The sequence below is a fragment of the Dreissena polymorpha genome, chromosome 5, assembly GCF_020536995.1.
Source record: "Dreissena polymorpha isolate Duluth1 chromosome 5, UMN_Dpol_1.0, whole genome shotgun sequence".
NCBI lineage: Eukaryota > Metazoa > Mollusca > Bivalvia > Myida > Dreissenidae > Dreissena > Dreissena polymorpha.
In genome coordinates this window covers 33,680,318-33,702,650 of record NC_068359.1, presented here as the reverse complement: position 1 = coordinate 33,702,650, position 22,333 = coordinate 33,680,318, and the positions used below count along the sequence as shown (strand labels likewise).

Genomic DNA, 22,333 nt, shown 5'->3' with positions numbered 1-22,333 from the left:
ATTTTCAAAACCAAACGGTATTCGCTGACGAGGTTAGATTGTCTCTTTATCAGTAACTGGAACTGTGATTATGGTACATGGATATTCAACAAATCGTTTATAGTGAACTGCTGGATAGTACAATTACAATTAATTAACAAATGTAAATAGCGCTATGAAAACATAAAATTACATTCAAAAATGATCAGACAAATGCTATATATATTTATTGTTCACTTCTCAAATTCGACCAATTCCTCTTATTTCAGAAAACACGCGAGTTTAATTTCGGACTAATAGTACAAAACTGTACCTAAACCCATATATCATTCACCAGCACAGGCTCATCGAAACTTCCCTATTTGACTAAAGCAGTTATATGGAAGGTACGCCAACAAATTGGACTAAACAGTTACCGATACTGGCAAATACAAACACAACAGAAACAATAGGGCCAAGGTGGCTCTAGATCGCTGACAAATGTAATGGGGTATGGCACATTTCGAACACTGGGGCATGATTGGAACAATCCTTGTAATGGTCCACAATTTGAAGTCACATCCATTTTATCAAAGCGGTGTTTTTGTGATAACATTTGTTTTTATAAATAATAGAGTTTGGATAGTTTTGATCCCAATGGCATGATTTGAACAATCTGAGACAAATATATAAGTTTATTTTGGTATTTAATTCATATAAATCATTTCACCACTAGGCCGGACAATTTTAAAACTCGGGTATTTTAAATTAACCTCACAGGAGACCACCATAATTATGACATGCCAAATTACTAACCATTCGGCCTTTTTGGTTTCATAAGTTTTGACTATAAAAACTATAAGGAAACAAGTAACCTCTTCGCTGGGGAAAATTTTGACCCGAGGATGCATTATTTGAACATACTTAGTAGATTATTATCATACGGCATTACGTTCCCAATAACAAACCACTGGACTTCGCAGTTTCAACGAGTATGTCTCAAGTGTTCACTGTAATCAGGGAAAGGCCTTTATGTAATGTTTCACACCATTTCTATGAATTTGTAAGTCAATATAGTTAAGGTTTCTAATAATGTGTGACACCAGTTGTGACCCTAGGGACTTACTTTAAACAAAACTTTGGAGGCCATCACTAAACAACTATACGGTTTCGTAGATTTTTTTATGTTTAAGCCACAGTGACTTTCACATGCAGCCAACAGAAATGATTTTAAGAACTTAAAAACGGTCAAACAAGAGTTTTGTCTATTCAGTATGGTGAAAATCTGTCCCGGGGTTAAATATCTGTTGTTGGAATAAAGAGTTGATGCACAATGTTAAAAAGGCATCCCAAAAGCTCACATGCACAGGCGAGCAAATGAATTGAGAAGTATTTAGTAACTTAAAAGTTTCTTAAAGAAAGAGAACAATTATACATTCCATTCTGCAACGCGAAAAACAAACAATACTTGTATTGAAAATGTTTTTTTTCACTTTATTGGAAAATGTACATTGTGAATGACACAGGTTTAAACAAAATGAAATGTGCCCTATGGAACTTCACGCACGACTATAAAACATTCACAAACTTTCTGACACACATAATTTCTCTACACTATGAACATGGGGCCACCTAGAGACATGCTGGTCATACTCTCTCACAAAGCTCAGCTACCCCCCATGTTCAGACGACATTTTACAGGAAGTGACGTCAAACTGAGAGAGAACAACGTCATGTCAATAGGTGAAAAACCACGCAATTTTCAGACGCCGTGATCAGACCTGCTCAAAATCTGTCTCGAGTGAATGAAAATCACAGGTTTTGGTGAATTATGATATCAATACAAGGTTGAACAGAACGTATGTAATATTTGCCACGTATTATATACAAGTTCTGGTCACGAAATATTGAGATGTGGATGAGGAAAGAACGCAATGTCCATAGGGCATATAAAACATCTAATTGCATCGGCAGCAAAATGTTATACCAGACATCATTATTTCGGGTTACACATGATTAATGGAAGGTACCTTTAAACAATCAACAACTACAATTATGCTTCATTCAACATGAAAATTAATTCTTAATTGCAATACATGTAATTCTAAATATCTTATACGAGTCCCTAAAAAACATTATGTCAAGGTCACTTGATTGAATTTAGGTTTAAAAAAATGCAGCAACAGTCTAAAATTAGGTAAAAAAAAAACAATTATATAAAAACAGTCATAAGATGATTCTGTAAGTTGAAACATTTGCCATGGCTGCATCTACCACAGCTCGCCTTCCCGGTCTTTTGCAGGCACTTCGATGACCCGAGGCTTGTCTATGATCCGTGCTGTGCGGTTCCCCTTCTCCACGATGCCGATGATCCAGGACTGGTAGCCCTCGGTTTTCTCTATGTCCTTGCAGAATGCAGCAGCCTGCTCCCTTGGCAAGGCGATCAGCAAACCACCTGCAGTCACAAATGGGATAAATTTAGCCTTGTTATGGGAAAACTGGGCTTAATGCATGTGCGTAGTGTTGACCCAGATAAGCTTGTGCAGTCTGCACAGGTTAATCCGGGAGGACACTTTCTGCCAAAACTGGATTTTTGCTATTGAGGAACTTCCTTTAAAAAACATAGAGGAAAGTTGTGTCCCCGTTAAGCCTCTGCAGTCTGCACAGGCTAATCAGGGACGACACTTTCCGCTTTTATGGTATTTTTAGTTCCAAGGACGTCCCTCTTTACCAAAAATCAAATTTAGGCACAGGCTAATCTGGGACGACACTTTACGCACATGCACTAAGCCCTGTTTTCTCAGAACAAGGCTCAAATTATTAAAAAGAAAAGAGTTCAACATGGGTCACATTTCTGCATAAATTGCTGCTCATAGTTCTCAGCCTTGGTAGGTGACATCAAATGAAGATCCCAAAGACATGTAAAGTTTCAATTGAATATCTGTAGAGGTTAAAGAAATATACCACCGTACGTGTGAAGTTTGAATTCAACACTTGTAATAGAAACTGAATTTGGAGATATGACAATGCATAATTACAGTAACTAATTTATAAGCACAATACAGTGGCATAATTCTGTTGATTTGCAGGTCTGAGTATCGGCATTTGGTTGGTGACCCTAAACATGTGTGAAGTTTCAATGGCATGGCTCCACCTTTGACCCATTTGCTGTAGAACGCATACATTCTTCACATTTTATCAGTTTTATGGGGTTTTATGAGGGAAAAAACCTTAACCAGAGCATTACCCTGACACAGACATGTCGATGGGTAGTGTATAGCTTAGACCAAAAAAAGTTAAGAAGAGGGCCATGATGGCCCTGAATCGCTCACCTGACTAACCAAATACAATCCCAACCCAGATTTCATCAAGATAAACATTCTGACCAAATTTCATAAAGATTGGATGAAAACTGTGACCTCTATTGTCTACACAAGGTTTATCTATTATTTGACCTAGTGACCTAGTTTTTGAGCCCAGATGACCCAAATACAATCCCTACCCAGATTTCAACAAGATAAACATTCTGACCAAATTTCATAAAGATTGGATGAAAACTGTGACCTCTACTGTCTACACAAGGTTTTTCTATTATTTGACCTAGTGACCTAGTTTTTGACCCCCGATGACCCAAATACAATCCCAACCCAGATTTCATCAAGATAAACATTCTGACCAAATTTCATAAAGATTGGATGAAAACTGTGCCCTCTATTGTCTACACAAACAAATTGTTGACGGACGCACACACACACAACGGACGCCAGACATCACACGGTCACGTAAGCTAAAGGAAATATAAAAAAAATTGGGGGGGGGGGGGGGGGGGTAGAATGTGGGGTGTGGTAATTTATAAGATGATGATGTTTAAAAAAAAATTAGGGGGGGGGGGGGGGGGGTTGGGGTTAGGGGGGGTGAGAGGGTGTATAAGGTGGGGTGGGGTAATTCATAAGATGATTAAAAAAAAAAATTATGGGGGGGGAGGGGGAAAGAGATTCTGGGTAGGGGCGTGGGGTATTGTTTGGGTGGAATCCATTGTGGTATTCAGGTAAGTGTTGTCTTGTCAAAGAAACAAGGGCTGTTTGTAAAACATGCATGCCCCCCATATGGGCTGTCCGTTGCAGTGGCAGCCATTGTGTGAAAACATTTTTTGTCACTGTGACCTTGACCTTTGACCTAGTGACCTCAAAATCAATAGGGGTCATCTGTGAGTCACGATCAATGTACCTATGAAGTGTCATGATCCTAGGCAAAAGCGTTCTTGAGTTATCATCCGAAAATCATTTTACTATTTCGGGTCACCGTGACCTTGACCTTTGAACTTGTGACCTCAAAATCAATAGGGGTCATCTGTGAGTCATGATCAATCTACCTGTGAAGTTTCATGATCCTAGGCATATGCGTTCTTGAGTTATCATCCGAAAACCATTTTACTATTTCGGGTCACCGTGACCTTGACCTTTGACCTGGTGACCTCAAAATCATTAGGGGTCATCTGCGAGTCATGATCAATCTACTGATGAAGTTTCATGATCCTAGGCGTATGCATTCTTGAGTTATCATCCGGAAACCATTTTACTATTTCAGGTCACTGTGACCTTGACCTTTGACCTAGTGACCTCAAATTAATAGGGGTCATCTGCGAGTCATGATCAATCTACCCATGAAGTTTCATGATCCTAGGCGTATGCGTTTTTGAGTTATCATTCAAAAACCATTTTACTATTTCGGGTCACCGTGACCTTGACCTTTGACCTAGTGACCTCAAAATCATTAGGGGTCATCTGCGAGTCATGATCAATCTACCGATGAAGTTTCATGATCCTAGGCGTATGCATTCTTGAGTAATCATCCGGAAACCATTTTACTATTTCAGGTCACTGTGACCTTGACCTTTGACCTAGTGACCTCAAAATTAATAGGGGTCATCTGCGAGTCATGATCAATCTACCCATGAAGTTTCATGATCCTAGGCGTATGCGTTTTTGAGTTATCATTCAAAAACCATTTTACTATTTCGGGTCACCGTGACCTTGACCTTTGACCTAGTGACCTCAAAATCAATAGGGGTCATCTGCGAGTCATGATCAATGTACCTATGAAGTTTCATGATCCTAGGCCCAAGCGTTCTTGAGTTATCGTCTGACAACCACCTGGTGGACTGACCGACAGACCGACCGACATGAGCAAAGCAATATACCCCCTCTTCTTCGAAGGGGGGCAAAATAATAAAATGTGATCATAAATAAAGAAGTTATGGCAATTTGTTCAATTATCGAAGTGTAAAAGGGGCCATAATTATGACAAAATGCTTGATAGATTTGTCTGCTCTTGTTAATAGGTTGGGCTCATGTTGGTAAACAAGTATGCAACATATAAAAGCAATATGTTAAAGGATATAGGTAATATTTGGGGTAGTACGCAAACTTTAACATAGATTTATCAACAATTTGCATATTTTAAGTATAAACGGGGCAATAATTAAGACAAAATGATTGATAGAGTTGTCTGCTCTTGTTTATAGGTTGGGGTGATGTTGGTAAACAAGTTTGCAAAGTATGAAAGCAATATGTCAAGGGACAATGAAAATAAATGGAGTAGTACGAAAACTTTAACATTTGCTGCATATTCTAAGTGGAAAAGGGGCCATAATTATGACAAAATGCTTGATAGAGTTGTCTGCTGTTGTTTATAGGTTGGGGTCATGTTGGTAAACAAGTATGCAAAATATGAAAGCAATATGTCAAGGGACAAAGAAAATATTTGGGGTAGTACGAAAACTTCAACATTTGCACGCTAACGCAGACGCTCACGCTGACGTGAGTAGGATGGCTCCACTATATATATTTCATATATAATAGTCGAGCTAAAAATGTGTTTTATTCAAATATTTTCAGCTGCATATTTGTTGTTTTTGACTGTGGGCTACTTCAGCAGATCTATGTTATGATTAAAAAAAATTATACACAGACATTATAAAGAAAGTTTATTTTTAAAGGTATGGATTCACTTTAATCTGAAGTGGGAAACTAAAATCAAATGTTAACCACTCATTATTTGACACAGTGCTTTAAATTTCATCTTCATATCAGGAGGACATACTTGAATATCTTTTCATCAACAAACTCACAACAGTTACTCCCCCTTTTATTTACTTGCATTCACAGCCACAAGTCCAAGTACTAAATGACATGCATTTCAAACTGGATCTATAGGATCATGTATATTTTGTCAAACATTGTCAAAGCTTCTTTAACAAGAGCTCCTCAGTCAGAGACATATGTCACCCCCCCCCCCCCCCAACAGGGCCTTGAACGAGTGACCCCAATTTCAATAGGAGCATCATCTGTCTAAGGCAATGCACATCTTAAGTTCCAAGCCAAACTTCAGACTTATTGAGACAGTGACCTTGACCTAGTGACAACAATTTCAATAGTGGTCATCTACTGTCCAATGCAAATGCACGTGTGAAGTATCAAGTCAATTGGTCAATTACTTGGAGAGTTATTGATTGAAAACGACCTGGTTTAGACAGTCTGACATCCAGTAAGAGGGGCATAACAACTAATGATTTGTGGTTATACTTGCCAATCAAATGGAGAAACACAATTTCAAAGAGAATCACTGACATGATCCCAATAAAGCTCACACCACAAGACAGATGTTATTCAGTGCTGCTGCTAGGATTTGAAAAGGGAAGGATACTGATTTGTGAAAAGTTCACTTCAGCATGTGTGGTCATATAATAATCCTTGTGACATATCTGGTCATATAATCCTAGTGACATATCATCAATATAGTATATATTATAAACATATATATTTCATATGATATGTACTTAAATTAGATACATTGTTTCCATAATTCCATAATTCATACAAGTTATACTATTAAATCTTCATATAAAATACCCTTTCAGTGATTTTTTTTGCCAGAAATTACAGCCGATATTCGGCTGCTTCCCAATTGCAAAAAATGACGTTTTTTCCCAAAAAATTTGATTAAAATTTCCCAAAAAAATACAAAATTTTCCCAATAAAGCCAATAAGATTACAATGTAATTTAGCAATAATTTCGAACGAGTGCCGATCGAGTTGCTGAGTCGTCGCCGAACAACAACTGACTTACGTATTTTTCGCGAATTTAGCCGAATACGATTTTACGTTGCTATCCACATCTCTCTCTATATTGCGGAGGATACCGACGATAGTCGATGTATCCCGATCGTAAATGCCTGTTTTTACACACGCCCAAGATGGCGACAAGCAGACGAGAAATTTGCGATGCGCGGCGAAAATGATAAACAACATTCAAATTAACAACGGATATCATATGGTTATTACGGAATAATTTAATGCGTGTGTCAATTAACGCAAAATATAACGTTTGAGATAAAAACAACAAATATTTATTACAAATCTTCACAGTGAATGTGCATCACGGAAATCAGTGTTGGGAAATTGGAGTTAGTCTACCGTTAGTCAATATAAATTGCCGCCTTAAGAGTCTTTTGATGATTTTTTCTTTGGCAGACTCTTGGCGTTCAGATTTATTCTGAACGCGAATTATTTCAGCTAGTCTACCGTTACTCACAAAGTTAATGCATTTAAGATGAGTATCGTTCGAAAATGGAAAGAGACAAACATGATATGATTTATATGTTAGTGGATCTGTGTAAAATCAGATTCATATGCATATTCTGCTTTATTATGTTTGTCACGCTTTACAGTTTACTGAAATAGCATTGAAGTGCAAGATGTTGAAAGGTAAAGAAATGAAATAAATTATTTTAACTCCATATAATACATCATTAACATAGCAAGACCACTAAAGCATTTTTTTTATAAATATGTGTTAATGTTTTCACCATATGATATTCAATTTAAAAGAATACTGAATTAAATTCTTACTGTTAAAGAGGTTATGATTAAATGGTATATGTAAGAATCTATATAGATTATTGCAAGTTCAATATGAATGTGGAAGGATATTAACTTAACATTGTCTTCATTGTAAGAACACATTAAATTAGTACTTTATAATATAAAAATGCTGTCAAACATACTTTAATAATTTTAATTCTGTTCTTATAATCATTTATCTTGTTTCCGAATTTCATGGTTTATCGCGCTATTTTTCCCAATTTCATGGTTTATCGCGCTAATTTTCCCAATCCAAAAGGCACAGGCTGTAAGAAAAAAAAGCAAAAAAAATCACTGCCTTTATTATAAAACAGAACCTATCTGGAACACTTATTCAAACAACATGAAAGCAAATCATGTTACCGGATGTCTCAGCTGACTGTCCCTGCAAGAGTCCAAACATGTTCCCGCAGGCCTTGCTGATCGCAGCCATCTTGGCTATGATGGGCAGGTTGTGGATCACAAAGGAGACCTCATTCTTCTGTATCGAGGCGAGGTTCTTGGCATGTCCCAGTAGACCGAAGCCTGTCACATCTGTGGCCCCATGTGCATTAAACTTGTGCATAAGCCTGGCAGCTGAATGAATTAAGCTTTTTGAATTACTATACTGTAGTCTAGACCATTATGTGATTATAGGATGAATATTGGTAATACTAAACTGACACTTGTAACCATGTGATAAAGTATAATCCATGTTTAATACGTCATTATAGACTGTGACTGACAAGTCTCCGCCCAGCATAAAAATGTCTCAATTCTGTAGCCAAATTTACCTTTTTATGTCTAATTTATTATTGTTTTGGATATTCTATAGCTGCATATAAAAACACTGCAATTAGCCAAATGGAATTTTCTTCAGCCAAATTTCCTAAATTGCAGACATTGGCTAATATGGCAAATATCAGAGTGCTTACTCTGATTATGAAATCTTCAATAATAGACTTGTGTCATCCAAACATAGTCACGTCACAGAGATATTCTTCTGAAGTTTAAACATAAGCTAGGTTGATTATTTAATATACATTTTGAAAAATTATTGAAATGCTAGCCATAAAATGTGTGAGCAATATTTCCATCTATAAAAACTAAATGCATTTTTTAACACAATCTTATGTAACAGACTTTTTTTAGTGAATACAGGGCTTAACACTTAAGGCACGTCCGAACGACATTCACTGCCTGTACCTTGGTCCGAACAAGCCAATGTCCCAGGAACATGCCCGACCCGTCATGTGTATTTTGGGCGGGATTATGTGTTCTATATCAATAAACTCGTTTTAAATAAGCTTTTCAAAGATGCAAAAATCTTAATACAGTACGATCAGATGACAATTAAATCCCATAGTGAAGTTGTAGACAACAAATGGATCGTATCTTGAAATAGATTTGGAACCCCCTGATTGTAATCAAAAAGAGGCCGACAATTCAAAAAATCCCCAGCGGTTTTCCTGGTAAAACACGTCAGTACCTATTTTTAAACGGAATTCTGCTAGATACAGTTTTTGATTGGTTTCCTCAAAGTGACGTGTTTTCTAGATAAAAATACGTTTTAAACTTAAAGCCGGGATCGCCCAGGATCGATGAAGGTATAAAACTCAACATAAAATTATAAGTTATTTATCAATTTTAAATAATTGTAATTTGTTTGATTGATTAGAAGTGTTTTGACAATCTTTTTTACGCAATTCAATTAGCAAAACTAATATTAATGGTCGATCCCGGCTTTTAGTAGAGAGTTAACCCTGTACAATTGTTACGACTACCGTAACACCATATTTTGCGACACCTAAGATTCTCTTTCCTTTTGTTGTCAGACGGTATCCGCGGCAATCTATGAAAAAAAGGTTTAACGTTCATGTTGTTGTTTAAGTTTGGCTTTCTGTATGGGGATGGGGGTTCCACGGATAAGAAAAGGGAAGGAGGAGAGTAAGAGAAAGTATGAGAAAAAAAACACAAGGAAATTTCTCCTGAAATGGCGTGAAGATTACAAATAGATGTCTTAAGTAGATGAATATTGAATTCATAAGGCAAGCTAATAAGAATGATTGAATCATAATTGCGCATCTCCACGCACAAGAAAATACAAGTTGAATGATAAATATAAAGGTTTTGATAATACTTGGGTCAGGGCACATGAAAGATTGGTCAGGGCTAGTAGGTTCTGCATTTACTAGCCCGAATGGGCTAGTTGAAAAAAGAGTTAGTGTTAAGCCCTGGAATATATGACTTTGAAGTTCATTACGTCTTTAACTCTTCAAGGTAGAAACTCAAATGCTTTGCACAAACTTTTTTTCAGAGGTCAAGTGAACATAGCATCAGATGAACGAAAATCTAGCATTCCTATTAAAGGAAACAGCTAAGAAGCCAGAATTTTGCAACCAACCTGTCCTGTTCAGCCTGGCCATACTGAACATAGCTCTTTGGTAGGCCTTGCGAACGTCGTCCTCTGTGACGACCAGCTTGATCCGGTTCCAGCGCTCGGGTTGGTCAAGCCACTGGTAAGCGTTCACGGCCACCTGGGTCCCTAGAGGCTTGGTAAGCACTAGGACATCTCCCACTACTGCATTGTCAGGCCTGAAAAACAACAACAGGAGACATACAAGGGGTGTGATTGAAGACCCAACCCAGGGAAGGGAAATGCTCTACCTCACTTACAGGGTTCAGTTAAACTCTTTATCTGTATATAGATCGAGAAAAGTAAAACACTATTTGTAAAATTAGTTTGACATTGAAAGGGAGGAAATCAGCTGCAAGAAGGAGAAATCACACACCAGCATAGGCATAACATTCATGATTGCATTGAATTCCTGTCAATGAATGCATTTGATTTTCTAAATGCAGTTAAGAGTCAACAAACAGTAATTGTGACTAAATTTAGTCAAGCTTAAGATATGCTACAGAATTACAAATCATTAGTAATTGTTTATAAATCCATAAATTATTAATTAGTATTGACAGGATATAACTATTTGTTATAGACAAGTCTGTCAAACAATCAAGGCTGAGTTTTCTGAAGGGCTTATCAAATTGTAAGTCATATTAATTGTAAGCTGAATACCCAGTCAAAATTGAAATAGTTAGAGTCAGCATGTTTATATCTATTATTTAAGCCATAAAAAAAATTCCAAATCAACTATGACTTGCATGATATTCTGCTCTTGCATTTTATGACATAAAAACGCATTACTTCATAAAATAAGCATCAAGGGCTTTATACGTAAAGACCTTTTCTGATTGACAATTGATTTCCGTAAAATTTGTCCTTATCTCTTCAAGACTGAATTTCCAAAAATTAGCATAAATTACATGGGACATCCTCATAAACATCCAGGGCATTCTGTACAGCCAAATTCAACAATTCTGCTACTGTGCCAATTACATCATTTAAATTGTCAACATCCAGTAGTGTGTGCAGTATTTTGTTTACTTGGCAACTTTGTGACCCATTCTATTTGTGTGACAAGAGTTTTGCATTTGGATGAACCTTTTCCCACTCAAAAGCACAGTGAAAATGTGTCCAAACAGCATAAAACCAGAACAGCCTGTGAATTTCTTGCATATTGTTTAGGTTTATGCTGTTTGCTGCTCACCCGTATTTAAGGGTTGGAAATGAAGCCTTTAAAACTTGAATCTAGTAAAAAAGGTCTTATACTTAATATAACTTTAAAATGTGTCAAAATACATATATAAGTGGTAAAGAATTACTATTTCCAAACGGGGTAGAAGGATCAGTCTGGCTACTAGAGTATAGAACAACTTCGATTGCCCAACCTTCACTGGCAAATCCAAATGGATGCATGGGTTTTTCAAAGCCTGCTATTACTCTACTTTTTTATCCCAGGCTTTTTCCGCTCCATTTTGGGAATACACCACACTGGAATTTTGGGAAATTCGCGTCGTGAAAACCCCCATTTTGGGAAAAAAAATATTCGCAAAATTGGCTCAATTGGGAAAAATAATCGCATGTAAATAGTGTTTCTTATATTTCAAAGAAGCCGTTAACTGGTAAATAACGACTATTTTGATAACTTATTATTGAAATTTTACAAAGTATTATGAACATGTGAGATAAGTGCAGGTTTTTTAATCTGAATTTGGGGAAAAGGCCTGGCCTTTTTTAAGGTGAAAAAAATCGTGCGAAGCGCCGGATTTTGAGGAAAACAAGGAAAGTCTTAAATAATCATTAATATATTTTACAGTTTTTAAAACAAATTCAAGGCAACAGATAATTTTATTATGCAACACTTTCTATTTTCTACACCGGATAAGGTTAACATATATTTTAAGGAATTGGGAATTTTTTTTTTCAATTGGGAAAAAAACAACCAGATTTGCATTGGGAATGGGGCCGAATTTCGGACCCGTGGCATAGAGCAGAAAAAGCCTGTATCCGATATCTACACATATACATGTATCTATTCTATACATATAATATTGAGTTTAAAACTGTCCCAAAACAAGACACGTACATGATGAACTCGTTGGGCTGACAGACCGTGGTGGCTACCCCTCCTATGGTAAGCCATGGGTTCAGGACTGTCTGACCTCCAGTCACCGATGTACCAGCTTCCTCAGCCAGATCCTGCAAATAAGCACATGCTGTTAAATTATCTATATTTGTCTGCATACAATTAGGCACTTAAAAAAAAAACACAGACAATTTTGTGGACACCTTAAATAATATGTTGGTTTCTGATTACTGATACAGCTTCACTAAAAATTAGTGTTTTTCGGGAAAGGTCAAGTACACAGAGTAATGTTGTCACTTATGTGCAGTTACTGAATATGTCAGTGTTTTTTTCTCACCATTTTGGGAATGTGTTTCGGGTCCCTTTGGATTGGGAAAAATCCTGACATTTTGATTTAAATTGGGAAATAAGTCTAAAGTGTTGTTGTTTTTTGGCTTACAAATGCTTTAAGAATGAGAATGAAAGGGATTTCAATATTATATTTACAAAGGTTTAACTTATAGAGCATGATGGGAAATGAGCTAAATGTTAAGTCTTCTTAAAACAAGAGCACCGCCTTGCGGGTGCAGACAGCTCATCTATTTTCTTTTTAAAGGTGAAGGGACTCTCATTTTCAATCACAAAGGAGGGAGGGGTGGAGTGAAGAGGGGTGTATAGTGTGGGGGTGTGGACATATAACATTATTTTCCAAAAAATGCGAAAAAAATATATAAAATTCAGGGGGGAGGGGGGGTATGATGGTTGGACGGTATTTCAAATATAAAATAATAAAAATAAATATTTGTTTTTAACCGTTTCAAAAAAAAAAAAAAAAAAAAAAAATTGGGGGTGGGGGTGGGGGGGGGGGGGGGTATAGTGTGAGGGTGTGGTGGTCATTTGTGAGATGATTTACAAAAAAAAAAAAATAGGGGGGGGGGGGGGGATTCTTGGGTGCAATGGTTGGACGGTATTTAAAGCATAAAATAATAATAAAAAAATTGGGTTTTTAACCGTTTAAAAAAAAATTTGGGGGGGGGGGTGGTATAGTGTGAGGGTGTGGTGGTCATTTGTGAGATGAAAAAAAAAAAAATAGGGGGGGGATTCGAGGGGGGGGGGGGAATTCTGGGGGGGGGGGGGGGGGGGGGAAGGGCATGGGGGATGGTTTGGGTGGAGTCTATTGTGGTATGTCAGGTAAGAGTAGTTTTGTCAAAGTATCAATCTAATCATAAATAAAGAAGTTATGGCAATTTTAGAGAAATTTAATAATTTGACCTTGAGAGTCAAGGTCATTCAAAGGTCAAGGTAAAATTCAACTTGCTAGGTACAGTAATCTCATGATAGCATGAAAGTATTTGAAGTTTGAAAGCAATAGCCTTGATACTTAAGAAGTAAAGTGGATCGAAACACAAAATTTAACCATATATTCAAAGTTACTAAGTCAAAAAAGGGCCATAATTCCGTAAAAATGACATCCAGAGTTATGCAACTTGTCCTTTTACTGTACCCTTATGATAGTTTGCGAGTGTTCCAAGTATGATAGCAATATCTATGATACTTTAGGGGTAAAGTGGACCAAAACACAAAACTTAACCAAACTTTCAATTTTCTAAGTATAAAGGGCCCATAATTCCGTCCAAATGCCAGTCAGAGTTACATAACTTTGCCTGCACAGTCCCCTTACGGTAGTTAGTAAGTGTTGCATTGATACTTAAGGAATAAAATGGACCTTAAAACAAAACTTAACAAAAATTTTCAATTTTCTAAGTATAAAAAGGGCACATAATTCTGTCAAAATGCACGCCAGAGTTATCTAACTTTGCGTGCCCAGTCCCCTCATGATAGTAAGTAAGTGTACCAAGTTTGAATGCAATAGCATTGATACTTTCTGAAAAAAGTGGACCTAAACGCAAAACTTAACAAAAATTTTCAATTTTCTAAGTATAAAAAGGGCACATAATTCAGTCAAAATGCACGCCAGAGTTATCTAACTTTGCCTGCCCAGTCCCCTCATGATAGTAAGTAAGTGTACCAAGTTTGAATGCAATAGCATTGATACTTTCTGAGAAAAGTGGACCTAAACGCAAAACTTAACCGGACGCCGACGCCAAGGTGATGACAATAGCTCATAATTTTTTTTCAAAAAATAGATGAGCTAAAAAGGGCACATTATTCTGTCAAACTGCCAGTCAGAGTTACATTACTTTGCCTGCACAGTCCCCTTATGATAGTTAGTAAGTGTTGCAAGTATGAAAGCAATAGCTTTGATACTTAAGGAATAAAATGGACCTAAACACAAAACTTAACCAAAATTTTCAATTTTCTAAGTATAAAAAGGGCACATAATTTTGTCAAAATGCACGCCAGAGTTATATTACTTTGCCTGCCCAGTCCCCTCATGATAAAAAGTAAGTGTACCAAGTTTGAATGCAACAGCATTGATACTTTCTGAGAAAAGTGGACCTAAACGCAAAACTTAACCAAAATTTTCAATTCTCTAAGTATAAAAAGGGCACATAATTCTGTCAAAATGAACGCCAGAGTTATCTAACTTTGCCTGCCCAGTCCTCTCATGATAGTTAGTAAGTGTACCAAGTTTGAATGCAATAGCAATGATACTTTCTGAGAAAAGTGGACCTAAACGCAAAACTAAACCGGACGCCAACGCCGACGCCAACGCCAAGGTGATGACAATAGCTCATAATTTTTTTTCAAAAAATAGATGAGCTAAAAAACATCTATTGTTTTGGAAACCTTTTATTGGAAAGTTTATGGTCACATTTTGGAAAAATAAAAAAAAAAATTCATTGAGAATGGGTCCTTCTACATGCCCCAAATTTGAACGGGAAAAACCCCACTGCATGTGGATTGCAAAACAAAGAAAGAACATGTGCATGAATTACCTTCGATATTTATTGTTTGACTACAGCAATTCCACATGCATTAGGATCTTAAAATTGTGGACCTGTTGACCAACAAAATCAACAAAAATTAATGTCCCACAAATAATAACAATTTAAAAGTAATTCAAACTGAATTGAAATGCAAAAATACATAACACTGATCAACTATTTGTAATTTGCATTCAGAAATACACAGGTGTACTTAATACATTCAATAAAATACAGTTTTTGTTTCGCTAGAGATAAATATGACTCAAGTAATTGTTTTATTACTAATCATGTAAATATTTCATTCGCACAATATAGGACACTTGTTTTAAAGTTTAAATACATGAAAAAAACACACACTTAGTCTTAAGATATAATAATCGTTTTAAAACAAGAGTTTGAATGCTTATTAGTAACTTAATAATGCCATTCATTAATCACAATTATCAGTCCAATGATTTTTCTCACCATCTTCAAGGCTTGAAATTGGGAATTTAAAGTATCAATTCACTTAAATCATTATTTTCGCATTCATAGCTTTAAATAGCTTAAAATGATTGTTAATTTAAACTACATAAAACTGAAAATCCTAAACATAACAGATCACTCAGTAAAATGGATATCATAATTTCAAAACACTATTTCTTGAAATTCTACACTTAACAACTTTATTTCCATACATCGGATAGTCAAACCAACAACTGGGAATTTTGGGACTGGATTTGGGGAAGATACTTTTGCCATTGGGAGTATGAACATCGAACTGCTATAGAATCAGCCAAACAAGCCCTGATTAAACATGCTTAATTCAAAATACCAGTTGCAGTCTGCAAAACTAACTTTTTTGTCTTCATAGCCAATGTGGCTATGAAACTTTGAAAATGTCATAGCCAGAGGGAATTTTTCATAGCCAGACAAAAATGAATTCATTACAGTGACATTATCATGAAAGGACGATTCAACAACAGTCGTTATTTAAAGTTCCATATAGATTGCAATTGGGGGGTTAAGATTAAAGGCTTATTATATAAAGCAGTGACCGAATAAACTAGTTAATCTCCGGCAGTAGATCACGCGAAACAGACAATAATTAAATAAATAATAGTATAGTAAACTGTTTTTACACTCTAATGGCTTTGCAATAACTATTAATTAAAACCCTGATCTCGTAGTCAACTTGTATTGTGATATGAATGATCAGTCCTTCATTTTAAACTACCCCGCCCACATGGCATATTCGAGAAAATGAAAAAAGTACAAGCGCGTCTTTATCCTTAGCCGCCTACGAATAGGACTAAAAGTGCAACATACTTGCTGCTCATATTTCCTGCGTTTCGCTACAGTCTCATCCGTTGGTGGTGGCAACTTCTTTTTTCCAGGGACAGAACTAGATGTCGGCGCTTTAAGCTTAAACATTTTTGACCTTAGCAGACGAAAAAAGTGTAATTCTCGGCAGCAAGTATTTACCAGTACAAATTCAAAGCCGGTGCTCACGGGTATCGATCTTAATCATATGAATAATAAACACTGTTACGGTTATTTCGTAATTTCAAGGCTATTAATAACATACATTCAACCGTTTTTCTTAATTTATAAAAAAAAACGCACTATTATTTCATTTATCGGCGTAGAATGGAATTTCAGTTTACCAAAAGTATTACGACATTTTAAATATGCGAGCCGGACTTTACACTCTCTATAACATCTAAGGGAGATCACTAACGATAGAAAACTAAGGGAAGTAACCAAAGCGGTGTCACTGTAAGAATTTACACCTGAAATGCGTAAATTGATTATTTATTGGTTTATTTTCTCTGATTTTTTTTCATCGCAATTCAGGCGATCTATATTCATTTTTTACATCGCCAGAGCTGAGATTTCATCGCATTGGCGATCAGGCGATGGGTTAATTTTGCAGACTGCAGTTGAATTAAATACAAAACTGTAAAGACCATATCAATTACAAGAAAAAACACAGTAAAAGATGTACTTAATCACACTAACCTTGAATCCTCTCATCATCATTGGGACAACAACATCCCTTTCCTTATCCGACATCTTGGTGCTTACTCCAAGCAGCATCAACATGTTGTCACAGTCAGTAACACCCATGGCGTAGAGATCACTCAACACATTGGCACAAGTAATTTTGCCCTGCAAAATGATATCGAATAAATAAAAAAAAACATCATGTAGAAATTATGACATTGAAAAAGTACTCAACAGCAATACAGATGATCAAAAACTATGTCTGAAGTCATATATTTTGGATATATTACATTATATCTTAAATAGTTATTTTTAAATATAAAATAATGGGAACATTGTAAATGTAATGTATAATGCATATTCTCATTACTATGCTAGTGTTTTTCCAAGGCCGTTTTAGCGTGGCGCTGTGCCATGGCCTTTTTTTGTAGTGCCATGCTGCCCCTTTCAAAGTCATTTAGCGCCACCCCGCTCTTTTCAAAGGCAGCTGCCCTGCCCTTTCATGACATGAGCACCCCGTTTTCCGCGCCCTTATTGATAACATCTTAATAGCCCTTTGTCCAAACTACTTTGCCAACTAGTATCAGAGTATGGCCCCAAGATTCGCAGGATTATGAATAAGTCATGCGTGAAAAAAAACGTGTCAATATTTATCAATAATTTCAGTGGCTTATACCAAGCCAGGGCCCTCAATCTGTCAAAATCCACGGCCGAAATTCGGCCGCATTCCCCCCCTTTCCCTTTACATTTTTTTTTATAGATAGATGTGTCTCATGATTATTATATCTCAATTCTATTTTAATTTAATCTTGTCAAACATACTTATTATGAAAAAAGCAATGAATATAGCGCAAACATGTACAAATAATATAATTAGAGAGTAAGTAAAAAATCCCCCTGAAAGGGAAACGCCGCGAAAATTCCCCCTGCTATGGGTAGCGACCCGCCAGGTTTTTTAATCTGATTTTGGGGAAATGGCCTGGCCTTTTTTGAGGGGATTATTATCGCGCAAAACGCAGGATTTTGGGGGAAAAAATCACACAAAACGTCGGATTTTTGGGGAAAATAAGGAAAGTCTTTAATAATCAATTCAGCATATTTTACTGTTTTTAAAACAAATTCAAGGAAACAGAAAATTTAATTATGCAATATTTGTCTATTTTCTATACTGGATTAGGTTAACTTATATATTTAAAGGTTTAAAAAAAAAAAAAAAAAAAAAAAAAAATTTTTTTTTTTTTTTTTGGAGGGGAAAATGAAATCTAGGGGAAAATTTTCAGCTGAGGGGAACAAAAAATCGGAGGGGAAAGGGCCGATTTTCGGCGGGTCACAAAGAAGGAAAAAAAAACCTGCCCGCTGCCGCTAAAATGGATTGAGGGCCCTGCTGAAGCACACTAATTGGTTGGTAATGTGTACTCGTCCACGATAAAATCGTGGACAGTTACTTCGGAGACTTCTATTGAAAACCTAGATTTTCCTTGTGGAAAATGTGCATTTCATGCATAATACAGTAATATCAAAACAACAAAACATTTATTTTAGATTTAGATTATTAATTTTTGACAGAATTACTGTAATTTTTTTTAATTAAAAAAAATGCCAATTGCGTATAAGGCGGACATATTATACGAGTTTACGTTGCTATGTGCACCTGTCGCTTATCATTTTAACAAGATGGCGAACAATACAGCAAATAAATTCTCATTGTGTACACACTGGTCTTTCTGACCTGTGTACTAACGCAAAAAGAATAGTGGGAAGCACTTCTTTTACGATTGAAAAGTGAAAGCGAAAGCATGTCAAGTAATCGTGCTTCTGATAATCCCTATCAGTCTTAATAGAGATTCAAAATCACATTTAAACATAATTAAATAACATTTCTTTAAACAACATTCAGTTTTAAACACACAATAAATAAAAAATTTTCTTTCACTGTTAACATTTTCAATCTTACGCAGAACTACTTTGGCAGAAGCATAATTCCCCAAACCAGGGGAATGTGATGCATCTAAGCATAGAGGTGACAATAATGTAGTGACGTCACCATCAATGTATAGAACGATAAATTGTGACTCGGTAAAAATAGCAAATAACGATCGAATTAATAATAGAGATCACACATTTAGAAGGGATTAATTAAATGCATGAGATAACGAACGATGCATTAAACAACGACAACATATTTATTAGTAATCTGTTCAGTTGATGTATGTCACATGAACGAAAGTTTGCAAATTGTTAGAGTTAAGTTTACTCATTTTACTGGCAAAACTTTTGACAAGATTATCGTTAGAAAACGGGATAAGGCAAACATGGTGTCATTTATATGTTAGTAGATCTGTGTATAATCAGATTTATATATTGCTTTATTATGTTTGTCATTATGTACAGTCAGGGCCCTCAATCTGTCAAATCCACGGTCGAAATTCGGCCCCATTCCCCCCCTGAAAAGTACACTTTTTTCCCCTTTTTGGGTGAAAAATTCCACCTAAAAAAAAAAAAAATTTTTTTTTTATAAATAGATGTCTCATGATTATTATATCTCAATTCTATTTTAATTTAATCTTGTCAAACATACTAAATTATGAAATAAGCAATGAATATAGTGCAAACATGTACAAATGTAATAAAAATCCTCCAAAAAGGGAAACGCCGCGAAAATTCCCCCTGCTATGGGTAGCGACCCGCTTCCCCTAAAATGGATTGAGGGCCCTGACAGTTTACTACAACAGCATTCAACTTAAATGGAGAAATGGCAAGGTAAATGTATTTATATTAAAGTAAGTTAAATACACCAATTACCATTAAATGTGCTTGTTTATATGTGTATGCGTATATGTTTCTCTCAAAACCACTTATTCACGGAACGTTTTTGCCCGTTCTTACCTAAACTGCGCTTTAAAATGCCCTTTTTAAAAGTAATGCGCCATGCCCCTTTTCCCTCCTGGGTAAAACACTATATACATCATTTTTAAATGTATAGTAATGATAATATTTTAAATGTTGTTTAAGTAGGTGAATGTGTTTAATGTAAACGTTTTTTGCAATCCATGCTTTCAATATTTGTTGATTAAAAACTTTGTTACATTTATTAATATCATATGTGGACATCTATAAATATCATGCAAGGTGCTGCTTATGTGGGGCAGGATGGAATGCTGGTTTTGTCTGCTGACATTTTCAAATAAATGATTCAATTTAATTAATTGCTTAATCTTACTCTTCTTATATGTGCTTTTAAGCAAATTATTTCAATAAGCAATAAAATTGAAGCAAAAAAACAAACAGATGTTCACACATGTGTATTACAAGTCCAGAAGGGCAAAAATGAGCATGGCCAAGCACCCTGCTATTTTGCTCAAGATCTTTCCCTTGTTTTTATAATAATGTTCAGGCTTTTTCCGCTCCATTTTGGGAAAACGCCACACTGGAATTTTGGGAATTTAGCGTCGTGAAAACCCCCATTTTGGGAAAAAAAAATTATCCCAAAATTGGCTCAATTGGGAAAGATTATCGCATGTACATAGTGTTTCTTATATTTCAAAGAAGCCGTTAACTGGTAAAAAACGACTATTTTGATAATTTATTATTAAAATTTTACAAAATATTATGAATATGTGTGATAAGTGCACGTTTTTTAATCTGAATTAGGGGAAAAGGCCTGGCCTTTTTTTAGGTAAAAAAATTGCGCGAAGTGCCGGATTTTGAGGAAAATAAGGAAAGTCTTAAATAATCATTAACATATTTTATTGTTTTTAAAAACAAATTCAAGGCAACAGATAATTAAATTATGCAATACTTTCTATTTTCTACACCGGATCAGGTTAACATATAAATATAAAGGTTAAAAAAAAAATTTTTTTTTTTTTTTTTTTTTTTTCGAATTGGGATTTTTTTTTCAATTGGGAAAAAAACAACCTGATTTGCAATGGGAATGAGGCCGAATTTCGGACCCGTGGCATAGGGCGGAAAAAGCCTGATGTTTGACAATTTCATTTTGCAGTTGTCAATCCTGTCCTAGGCAGCTGTATTTCCAGATTTGACAAGCTAATAATTAGTATTAAAATTATGGTAATTTACCATCATGTAAGGATCATCCACCAATGGGTAGAAAAAGTCTGTTGTCTGAACCAATGAAAGGCCTCCATGTCGCAGAGGTGTGACAGAAGCATCCATTCCAATGCCTGCAGTAATAATCAAGCAAAATCGTTGTTTACATTTTCACCATGTGCTTTTCTATAAATAGATCAGAGGTCACGTGACAACCGGCATATCATCAGTAACATTCGCCATCTTGAAATATTACAAACAGACAGGAGTCCACTTTTCAATCAAATTACCTTCTTCTCTTAGAATAAAACATTAAAACTGAAACAGATACAGAAAGTGTACACTAATATAGAGTTATAACCACAAAATGAAAACAGTGTAATGAGCCTTTACTTAGAACTGTTATGTTGTTTGTTATCAGTTGTCATTTCCGACAAACAATGACTGCCACGAAATTTCGAGAAACAAAATCATGCCTACCGATGCGCGGGATCTGGGCAACATATTGAAAGTGCGCCTGTTCCTGAGCCTGGGCATTGCTGTCCTGCTGAAGTCCCTCAAGAAGCTTGAGCAGTGCTTCCTGAGGGACTTTACACCCTCATCCCTTTAGGTCAGCAAATTTTGTGAGTCGGAAATTAGGATCCAACTCATGTGCCGCAGGATCGAACGGTCGGCGCAAGGTCACAACACTCGTTTCCATTGCCATCGGTTAGATATATATCTGAAAAGTAACAAATATTACAATTGCGCGTTTTCGATGCGATCAAACGAGGAAATACAACTAAAAATCGAAAAATAAACTGATCCACACGGAGCACACTGTTTGCACTGCGCTGTAAAACTATGGCGAACCTCCAACACGCGTCACGCGTACTGGCAAGTGCCCGTATGTAAGCAAAAGTTTAATGGAAACTGTTACGCTCCAATTAAAAAGGACATCAGCATTAATTAGTAGCATGTTGCATTAAACACTCAGTATATAATAAACAATTCGGTTTCGTTTATATTGCTTTGTATTTAGTTTACTACGGTCTCAATTGACATTCACTGATTCAGTAAGGATAATTGGTGTTTAATT

The 22,333-nt window shown here is 36.0% G+C and overlaps 1 pseudogene; it reads right to left on the bottom strand.

The window, feature by feature from the left end:
- Positions 1 to 2,170: 2,170 nt before the first annotated feature.
- Positions 2,171 to 22,127, bottom strand: LOC127881295 (inactive selenide, water dikinase-like protein; annotated as a pseudogene).
- Between the last annotated feature and the right edge of the window lie 206 nt (positions 22,128 to 22,333).